Here is a 9,579-nt window from a genome sequence, read left to right on the forward strand (position 1 = left end):
GAAGCATTTTTTCTCCGGGCCAGGGATTTTGGGGGGGGGGGGGTTTCCACCTTCTGGGCATGGAGCAGGGGTCACTAGGGGTGGGGTGGGGGAGGTATTTGTGAATTTCCTGTATTGTGCAGGGACTTAGACAAGATGACCCTGGAAGTCCCTTCCAACTCTATGATTCTATGATTCTATCCTCCATGCGCTCGCAGCCTTTTGTGTTTGCCCCCAAGTTCTCCTTTTTAAAAAGCCCCCTCTAGACCTGAATGATCTTCCTAACCGTCATCAAGAAGTAGACATCTAATTTGGCGTCCAAAAAGGACCAGTGGTAGCTGTGCGATTACAAACATTCTTGGGCAAGATGGATTTTCTTGATCCTTTTCAGTCCAGTTTTGGGACTGAAATACTGCTTTGGTTCGTCATCAAGGGAAAGAAGGAGGGGGAGAGTGTGACTCTGTTGATTCTCGTGGACCTCCGTTAGCTGCATACCAGGGGGCCAAGATGTGGAAGTCTCTGATGGTTCTACTTCTGTCTGGCGGGTCTCAAACCTCAGGTTTTTGGGTGCCAGGCTAAGGTATGTTTATTCTTCCATGCCTTTTAGAAGAAGAAGAAGAAGAGGAGGAGGAGGAAGAGGAAGAAGAAGAAGAAGAAGAAGAAGAAGAAGAAGAAGAAGAAGAAGAAGAAGAAGAAGAAGAAGAAGAAGAAGAAGAAGAAGAAGAAGATTGGATTTATAGCCCGCCCTTCACTACCCAAAGGTGTCTCAGAGCGGCTTACAAACTCCTTTCCCTTCCCCTCCCCACAACAGACACCCTGTGAGGTCGGTGGGGCTGCGAGAGCTCTTTCCAGAGCTGTCCTTGAGAGAACAGCTCTTGTCAGAACTACGGCTTGCCCAAGGTCATCCAGCCAGGTGCAAGTGGAGGAGTGGGAAATCAAACCCGGTCCTCCCAGATTAGAGTCCGCGCACTTAACCACTACACCAAACTGGCTCTCTTTTAGGTCCCCTCCCTTGTTTCACTAGTTGCCAGTTTGCCTTGGCAAGGCGGGATATAAATCGAAATAAATAAATAAATATCAGGTTGTTTTTTTTGATCCCATGGTACTTTTAAAAGGCTCGGTTCGACGTCCTTCCCTCAGCTGATAGATTGTGCCCATGTGGAATGGGGGAAATTGAATCTATTGGACACGTGCTTTTGTACTGTAAATTCCACGATGACAATCGTGTTGCTTACATTGAACCTGTGATGGACCCCCTTTTGGGCCAGTCTGATGAGTATAAAATCATTTCTTTATTGTCTTCTCATAATATAGAAATTCTTGAACCTTTGGGAAAAAATATTTTATGAGGTATCTAGGAGGAGAGGCTCATATTAAGGCAATTTGGAATGTGCTACCCCCCTCCTGCTATCTTGAGGCACTATGCTGCACGTTGTAGTTTATCTCTTATGCCAATAAAGGTATTGTATTTGTGTTTGTAAAAGGCTTTTCTGCGGTTCATGGGTGCTGCTTTAATTTCTTGTTCCATTTTTCCTACTTCTGCTTCCGTTTCCCCCCTTTTGTCTTGTTGATTTGTTGTTTTACTGTTTTTTAGATTTTTATTATTTATTTATTTTTTACTGTTGAAAGGTACCTTTATTGATACCCTACGGAGAAGCAAGATAGCAATGTTTAACAGGAATAAAGATCGTTTCAGAGGGTAGCCGTAGTTGTCTGCAGTAGAAGAGCTGGATTCGAGTTCCGCTTAGAGACCAACAATATTTTCCGAGGGAGAGGTTATGACCAATGTTCCCTCTAAGCTGTGGAGTCTTGTGTGCAAAACTTCTACTTTGTGAGCAACTGGCATTAAAGCCGTGAGCCAGCGATTTGGCTGCTGCACAAATTAAGTGAATGGAGCTGCCGACCGTAGCCGACGCTGAGGACAGCAAGAGGAGAAGGAGGAAGAACTGGAGGGAGCCGAGCCGGTAATGGACCGAGGTGCCGAGCTAAGATCAAGAGAGAACAACAGCTCCAGCTATAGGGGTGCTGGTAGGGCAGTCCCCATCCCAATTAAGATGTGGCCATAGTTAGGGATAACAGAGTAACTGTAAGCCGCTCAGAGACCCCCTAGGGGGTTCGAGCGGGGTAGAAGCCGAAATAAATAAATAAATAAGTTTGCTCTGGAGCCGTCCCTCCTGAGCTAAGACAAAAATCTGTGAGCTGGAGGCTAAAAAACTGTGAGCTAGCTCACACTAACTCAGCTTAGAGGGAACACTGGTTATGATAGTCAAAGCTCTCTTCAAAGTTCACACTGCAAAGATTTTGTTGGTCTCTAAGGTACTACTGGACTCTGACAGAAGTAAATTAATCATCTTTTCCCAGAATGGGCTACTCGTTTCCATGGCATTTGTACTATTGGAGTTCTTCAGAGTTTATGTATTTATTTTGTTTTAATTATATCCCGGCCTCCCCGCAAGCGTTCTGTCTTGTCTGCTGTTTATGCTTTTGTGACTTCCTTGCCAGTTCTCCAAAAAGCCTGCGGAGCTAATCCCCTTTTCAGGGGGGGGGGGTCCTTTCCCATGAAGTTGCTTGGTTGTAATGGGCCCATACTAAAAGTTGTATGAGTCAGGCATTCGTTCTGGTTTTGTGTTGTCCTCTAAGGACAGGTGGGCCCGCACTGTTTGGGGGTGTCTGGCATTTTGCCCATGAGATCCAGTCGGGGTTGCAGTGAACAAAGCATCATGACTAATTTGGTCTTGCCAGGGTGTTTGTTGTTGTTTTTTGTATCCAGGATTTAAGTTTTTAATTAAGAATGAGCTTTCGGTGTTCTGTTTCGTTCGGTTGGATTTTTCTTTGGAAACCTTACTGGTCTTATGTACTGTGTAGGATTCTGGCGGCCTTTAGAGATGAAGCAAGCCCGCCGGAAATGTGGAGATGAGGAGTTCAAAAACATGACAGCCCTCCATAAGCAAGATACGGTAGCACCAGGGAAATAAAAAGAGGTCCTGTTGTTTTCCCCATTCAATGCATTCTGAGTCCCTCTTGATTTTTGAATGGCTTTAAAAAAATAGAGGCAGGGGAACTTGATGAACACATGGAATTCACTGCCACAGGAGGTGGTGGCGGCTACAAGTATAGACGGCTTCAAGGGGGGATTGGATGAACATATGGAGCAGGGGTCCGTCAGCGGCTCTTAGCCACAAGGTATAGATAGGAACTCTCAGTCTGGGGCAAGTGATGCTTTGTATTCTTGGTGCTTGGGGGGCAACAGTGGGAGGGCTTCTAGTGTCCTCCTGAACCCACTGACGGACCTCCTGATGGCCCCTGGTATTTTTGGCCACTGTGTGCCACAGAGTGTTGGACTGGATGGGCCACTGGCCTGAGCCAACATTGGCTTCTCTTACGTTCTTATGTAGATTCGTGTCCAGTAGAACCTGAGAGACCAACAAGATTTTTGGGGTATGGGCTGTCAGGAGTCAAACCTTGTCAGATACAAGTCGGAATGTTGGGGGGGGGGGTTCCCAATGTCCATTGTTCCTTTGCATCCTGACTCCTTTCTTTGTGACACCCTTCCCACCTTTTGAATGGGAGGTAAGGCCTCAAAGATCTCCATTCTGACTTGTGTCTGGAGAAGGGAGCTTTGGCTGTCGAAAGCTTAGACCCAAAAAATCGCCTTTGTCTCCAAGGTGCTACTGGACTCAAATCTAGCTGTCCTGCTGTGAACTGAGAGTGCTGCACTCTGAAACTTATGACAGACTTGCAAACATATCCAGACTTTTGCACGGTAGAACCCAATTAAACCACTTGTGAGAATTGACTTTTAAATGTTTGTCGTGACAGTGTATAAGTACCTTACGGACTTGCAATCATATGCACTTTTTATACGGTAGAACCCAATTAAACCACTTGTGAGAATTGCCTCTTAAACGTTTGTCATGACAGTGTATAAATACCTTAAGGACTTGCAAACGTGTAGCCTTTTGCACAGTAGAACCCAATTAAACCGCTTGTGAAAATTGCCTTTTAAACGTTTGTCATGACAAACCTTACAGACTTGCAAACACGCAGTGTTTCGCACAGTAGAACCCAATTAAACCACTTTTTGAGAATTGCCTTTTAAACATTTGTCATGTTATGGTGTCATCACTGTGTCAAGAACAAAGTGTTAGTGTTCTTTGAGGGGGTGAACAAACATGTGGACAAGGGGGATCCAATAGATATTGTTTACCTTGACTTCCAGAAAGCTTTTGATAAAGTTCCTCATCAAAGGCTCCTAAGTAAGCTCAAAAATCATGGGATAGAAGGACAAGTCCTTTTATGGATCAAAAACTGGCTAATTAATAGAAAACAGAGAGTGAGTATAAATGGGCAATTTTCTCAGTGGAGGGTGGTAAGCAGTGGGGTACCACAGGGATCAGTACTTGGTCCACTGCTTTTTAACTTGTTCATTAATGATTTGGAGATGGGAGTAAGCAGTGAAGTGGCTAAATTTGCAGATGATACGAAGTTGTTCAGGGTGGTGAAAACCAGTGAGGATTGTGAGGCACTCCAAAGGGATCTGTCAAAGATGGGCGAGTGGGCGTCAACATGGCAAATGGGGTTCAATGTGGCCAAGTGCAAGGTGATGCACATTGGAGCCAAAAATCCTAAATATAAATACACATTGATGGGGTCTGAACTGGCAGAGACTGAGCAAGAGAGAGATCTTGGAGTTGTAGTGGATAACTCACTGAAAATGTCGAGACAGTGTGTGACTGCAATAAAGAAGGCCAATGCTATGCTGGGGATTATTAGGAAGGGTATTGAAAACAGATCAGCCAATATAATAATGCCCCTATATAAATCAATGGTGAGACCTCATTTGGAATACTGTGTGCAGTTCTGGGCACCACACCTTAAAAAGGATATTATAGCTTTGGAAAAAGTGCAGAAAAGGGCAACTCGAATGATAAAAGGGTTGGAACACTTTCCCTATGAGGAAAGGTTAAAGCGCTTAGGGCTCTTTAGCTTGGAGAAAAGACGACTGAGGGGTGACATGATCGAGGTTTATAAGATTATGCATGGGAAAGAGCAGGTAAAGAAAGAGGTACTTTTCTCCCTTTCTCACAATACAAGAACTCGTGGGCACTCCATGAAACGTGACACAGAGTGTTGGGCTGGATGGGCCTTTAGCCTGATCCAACATTGGCGTCTCTTATGTTCTTACGAGGGGTTGGCCCTCATTTACAGACTCACAAAAGAATCCCACAGATTGGCCACACATTTTAGAACAGAAGCAGCACACTCAAAAATGTTTGTTCCTTCTTTATGGCTTTTCTCCCTGAAGAAGATCACTCTGAATTTCCTCTCATTTGGGGACCTTCTGCTGAGTAAACCTCGCACGCATTCACAGAAGCTTGTTGCCTTTTTGCACTTTGCACATGCAAGGTGTTTCAAAAGCTTGGAGAGCCAGCGTGGTGTGATGGTTATGGGTGGTAGACTCTAATCTGGAGAACTGGGTTTGATTCCCCACTCTTCCACATGCAACCAGCTGGGTGACCTTGGATCAGTTATAGTCCTCTCAGAGTTCTCTCAGCCCCACCTACCTCACAGGGTGTTTGTGGTGGGGAGGGGAAGGGAAAGGAGTTTGTGAGCCCCTCTGAGACTCCAAGTGAAGGGCGGGGTATAAATCCAGTCTTCTCCTCCTCCTCCTGTTCTTCTTCCTGTTCCTCCGCTTCCTCTTCTTCCTCCTCTTCTTCTTCTTCCTCCTCTTCTTCTTCTTGTTCCTCTTCTGCTTCATCCTCTTCTCCCCCCCACACACAGAGTTGTCCTCTGATAGAGGCCACAATCATTATCCATTTCGCACATGAAAATTAGGCCCTGACCAACTGCCCAAAACTGTGGAAGCTCATTGCTTATTAGGGGATTTTTCTTGCTCGTATAGAGGGAAATACCCTTAGAACAACATAGGCCAAAGTCACTTTGCTGCAGGCGTTTTACAGAGGGGTAGCCGTGTTGATCTGTGGTGGAACAGCTGGATCTTCTTCGTGGTCTCTGTGCATCACACCCTTGGGAAGCTTGCCGTAGAGTTAGGGATGCCTGCCTCCAGGTGGGACCTGGAGATCCTCCAGAATTACAGCTCATCTCCAGACTACAGTTCCCCTGGAGAAGATGGATGGTTTAGAGGGTAGACCCTATGGTATTGCATCCCACTGTCCTCTCCAGGCTCCATCCCCAAATCTCCAGGAGTTTCCCAACTTGGATTTGGCTATCCTACCCCCCATCCCCCATCCCCCATCAGTGGACAGGGGTAACCCTGGCAACCCTACGGCAGAGTCCACCTCCAAAGCAGCCATTTCTCCAGGGGAACCAATCTGTTGTGCCTCAGTTGTACTTCCAGGAGATTCCCAGGCCCCGCCCAGAGGCTGGCAACCTTTTATATGCATGGTTGTTTCTTATTAAGAAAAAGCATTATTTTCTGTCCCCAAATAGCTGCAGTAGCTGCAGTAGCTGCAGTTTAAGCATCAGTTTATCATTTCTGAATTTAACGCTAGAGAGAATAAGCACTTTTTGTTCTCATTACAAGAAGGATCACTGTAAAAAACAAAGCTAGGAGAAGCTGAAGGCAGCTTCTTCTTTCCCCCTCAGACATCCAGTAGAACACTGTTGTGGTCTGTGGACTCATAAACATTTTATTCATGATAAGATCCAAAGGTCACATCCTCCCCACCACCACCACCTTCGCAGGGTCCTTTGTAGCATCAAATGTGCCTGTCTCATTTAACCCAAACAGCTAGCCTGGTCTGCTGAGAAGAAGGAAACTCAATACGAACCTCTTGCAGAAGAAAGCATTCCACAGTTGGATATCGGTTTTCAGTTGTGGTCTTTTGTGACCTGTCATGATAGGAAATGTTATTTCTGATGCTTAGACTTGTTTGAATTAGAATCGAAAGCAATAGCATTCTGTTTATAGTAGTATAATACTATAATAGCGCGTTCTGTTTAAAATAAACATGGCCCGTTACAAGAAACACAGCGTTTTCCCCTGGTCAGTTACTGACAAATGGCTTGGATTGTTTTGAGCTGCTTATAACGTTCCTATAGGGGACTTTCCAGAATGGCTGCCTGGCTCACCCAGAGCTTGGGACAAATTGGAAGGGAGCTTATCTTGCACTTAGGCCCCACCTTTTGAAGACTCTTGAAAAGGAAAACGTCTCAGTAAAAACATGCAAGAGCATGGGGTTGGGTCTGCCAGATCTGTTCTTCTAGCTTAAGGAGCCAGCTGCAGACACAATGGCTCTTCCATCTGCAGATTTAATCAGATATTTCAGTTATAAGAGAGAATTCGTATCCATCCTGCCATCCTTCTCACGTCTCTCTTGCAAAATGCATAAACAGTTTTTATGCCATTTGATTATGTACTCCATGTTGTGACTTCAGATGCAGTGTGGAACTCATGTGAAATTCACTGCCACAGGTAGTGGTGGCAGCGGCTACGAGCATAGACAGCTTCGAGAGGGGACTGAATAAACATATGGAGCAGAGGTCCATCAGTGATACCTTGTGGCTATCCATGGAACACTCTCTGGAGCAGTGATGCTCTGTATTCTAGGTGCTTGAAGGGCAACACTGGGAGGGCTTCTGGAGTTCTGCCCCCGCTGGTGGACCTCCTGGTGGCACCTGGGTTTGGGCCACTGTGTGACCCAGAGTGTTGGACTGGGTGGGCCATTGGCCTGATCGAACATGGCTTCTTTTATGTTCTTAGGTCTGGGGCAGTGACGCTCTATATTCTTGGTGCTTGAAGGGGAACAGTGGGAGGGCTTCTGGAGTTCTGGCCTCACAGGTGGACCTCCTGGTGGCACCTGGGTTTGGGCCACTTGTGACGCAGAGTTTTGAACTGGGTGGGCCATTGGCCTGATCCAACATGGCTTCTTTTATGTTCTTAGATCTGGGGTAGTGACTCTCTATATTCTTGGTGCTTGAAGGGCAACAGTGGGAGGGCTTCTGGAGTTCTGGCCTCACTGGTGGCCCTCCTGGTGGCGCCTGGGTTTTGGTTACTGTGTGACACAGCACATTGGACTGTGTGGGCCATTGATCTGATTCAGCATGGCTTCCCTTCTTACGTGTAGTTTTATTTCTTTTCTTGCATTGATTTCCTCTGCACCTTCTTTAAGATCTCGTCCTATGGTTACGGTAGGCAGTGGGCCTGTGTTGTTTGAACCCAAGAGCTATTATATGTGAAAAGCTAAACAGAACCTCCATGTTTACAGGTAGTACACTTGACGAACGGAGTCTATTGAGATTCCGTCCTGCTGGTGGTTTTTGTGGGGCATTGGGTTGACTCTAGCTGGAAGGAGACCGTGGGAGTAGATGGCTCTTCGAAGTGCTTCAGCAAAATAATTCTCCAGTGTATTAAATTTCGGTGGCAAATAAACATGGCACGTCTTAGAACAGAGCAAGATCATTTAACCCTGACCCGAATGTCCCAGGCTGGCCCAATCTTGTCAGATCTCGGAAGCTAAGTTAGTGGTTAGCGCTTGAATGGGAGACCACCAAGGAAGTCCAGGGTCAGTATCAAAGTCAGGCAGTAGCAAACCACCTCTGTCCATCTGGCCCTGACCTGGGTGGACCAGAGGCGAGCCTGATCTCGTCAGATCTCGGAAGCTAAGCAGGGTTGGCCCTGGTTAGGGCTTGGATGAGGGACCCCCGGCGGTGGACCTGCAAGGCCGGCGGGAGTGCAAGGGAGCCCCGCGAAGGCCCTCCCTGGCCCCAGGCAGGCAGGGGTGGGGAGAGGCAGGAAGGAAGCAACTTACCCTCCCTCTTCTCCTGCCTCCTCCTGGCTGAATGAGGGCCGGAAGCGGGGTGGCCGGAAGCAGGGGGCAGGGCTTCGTCATGTGCCCCGCCCCCCACACCTCACCCGGGGGAACTGCGATCCCCCGCGATCCCCCCCAAAATGACCTCTGTATAGAATCATAGAATCACAAAGCTGGAAGGAACCTCCAGGGTCATCTAGTCCGACCCCCCCGCACAATGCAGTAAATTCACAAATACCTCCTGCTCCACACCCACAGTGACCCCCCCGTTCCACACCCAGAAGATGACAAAAAAAAACCCCAGAACCTCCAGGGCCATCTAGTCCAGCCCCTTGCCCAATGCAGCCCCAAAGTGGCAATCGGCATTTCCCTGGGCGTGTAAAAAAGGGCCACAAGAACTAAGCACTGACTTGACTTGACGGCACTTTCCACCATGGGACAAGCCACTCTTTTTGTGCCTGAATGTCAGCCAGCCTTCATCAGATCTCCGAAGCTGAGTAGACTTGACACTGGGATGGGAGATCTACTTTGATGGGAGATCTACAGGGAAGTTCAGGGTTGGTACGCAAAGGCAGGGCAGCAGAAATCCACCTCTGAACATCCCTTGCCTTGAAAATCGTACGGGAAGTCAGAAGTCAGCTGTGACCTGATGGTACTTTCCACCACCATCATTTAGGCCCTGCTATTTCTGCTAGTTATTACTACTGCTAGTCAGTTTGGTGTAGTGGTTAAGTGCACAGACTCTAATCCGGGAAAACCGGGTTTGATTCCCCAATCCTCCACTTGCACCTGGCTGGATGACCTTGGGCAAGCCATAGTTCTGATAAGA

The 9,579-nt window shown here is 47.1% G+C and overlaps 1 long non-coding RNA gene across 1 annotated transcript in view; it reads left to right on the plus strand.

The window, feature by feature from the left end:
- Positions 1-9,579, plus strand: part of LOC107125837 — a 12,423-nt gene that overhangs the window by 1,901 nt on the left and 943 nt on the right. The gene's annotated exons all lie outside the window — the stretch shown is intronic.

This window comes from Gekko japonicus, unplaced genomic scaffold, assembly GCF_001447785.1.
Source record: "Gekko japonicus isolate JY-2015 unplaced genomic scaffold, Gekko_japonicus_V1.1 scaffold4702, whole genome shotgun sequence".
Taxonomy (NCBI): Eukaryota; Metazoa; Chordata; class Lepidosauria; order Squamata; family Gekkonidae; genus Gekko; species Gekko japonicus.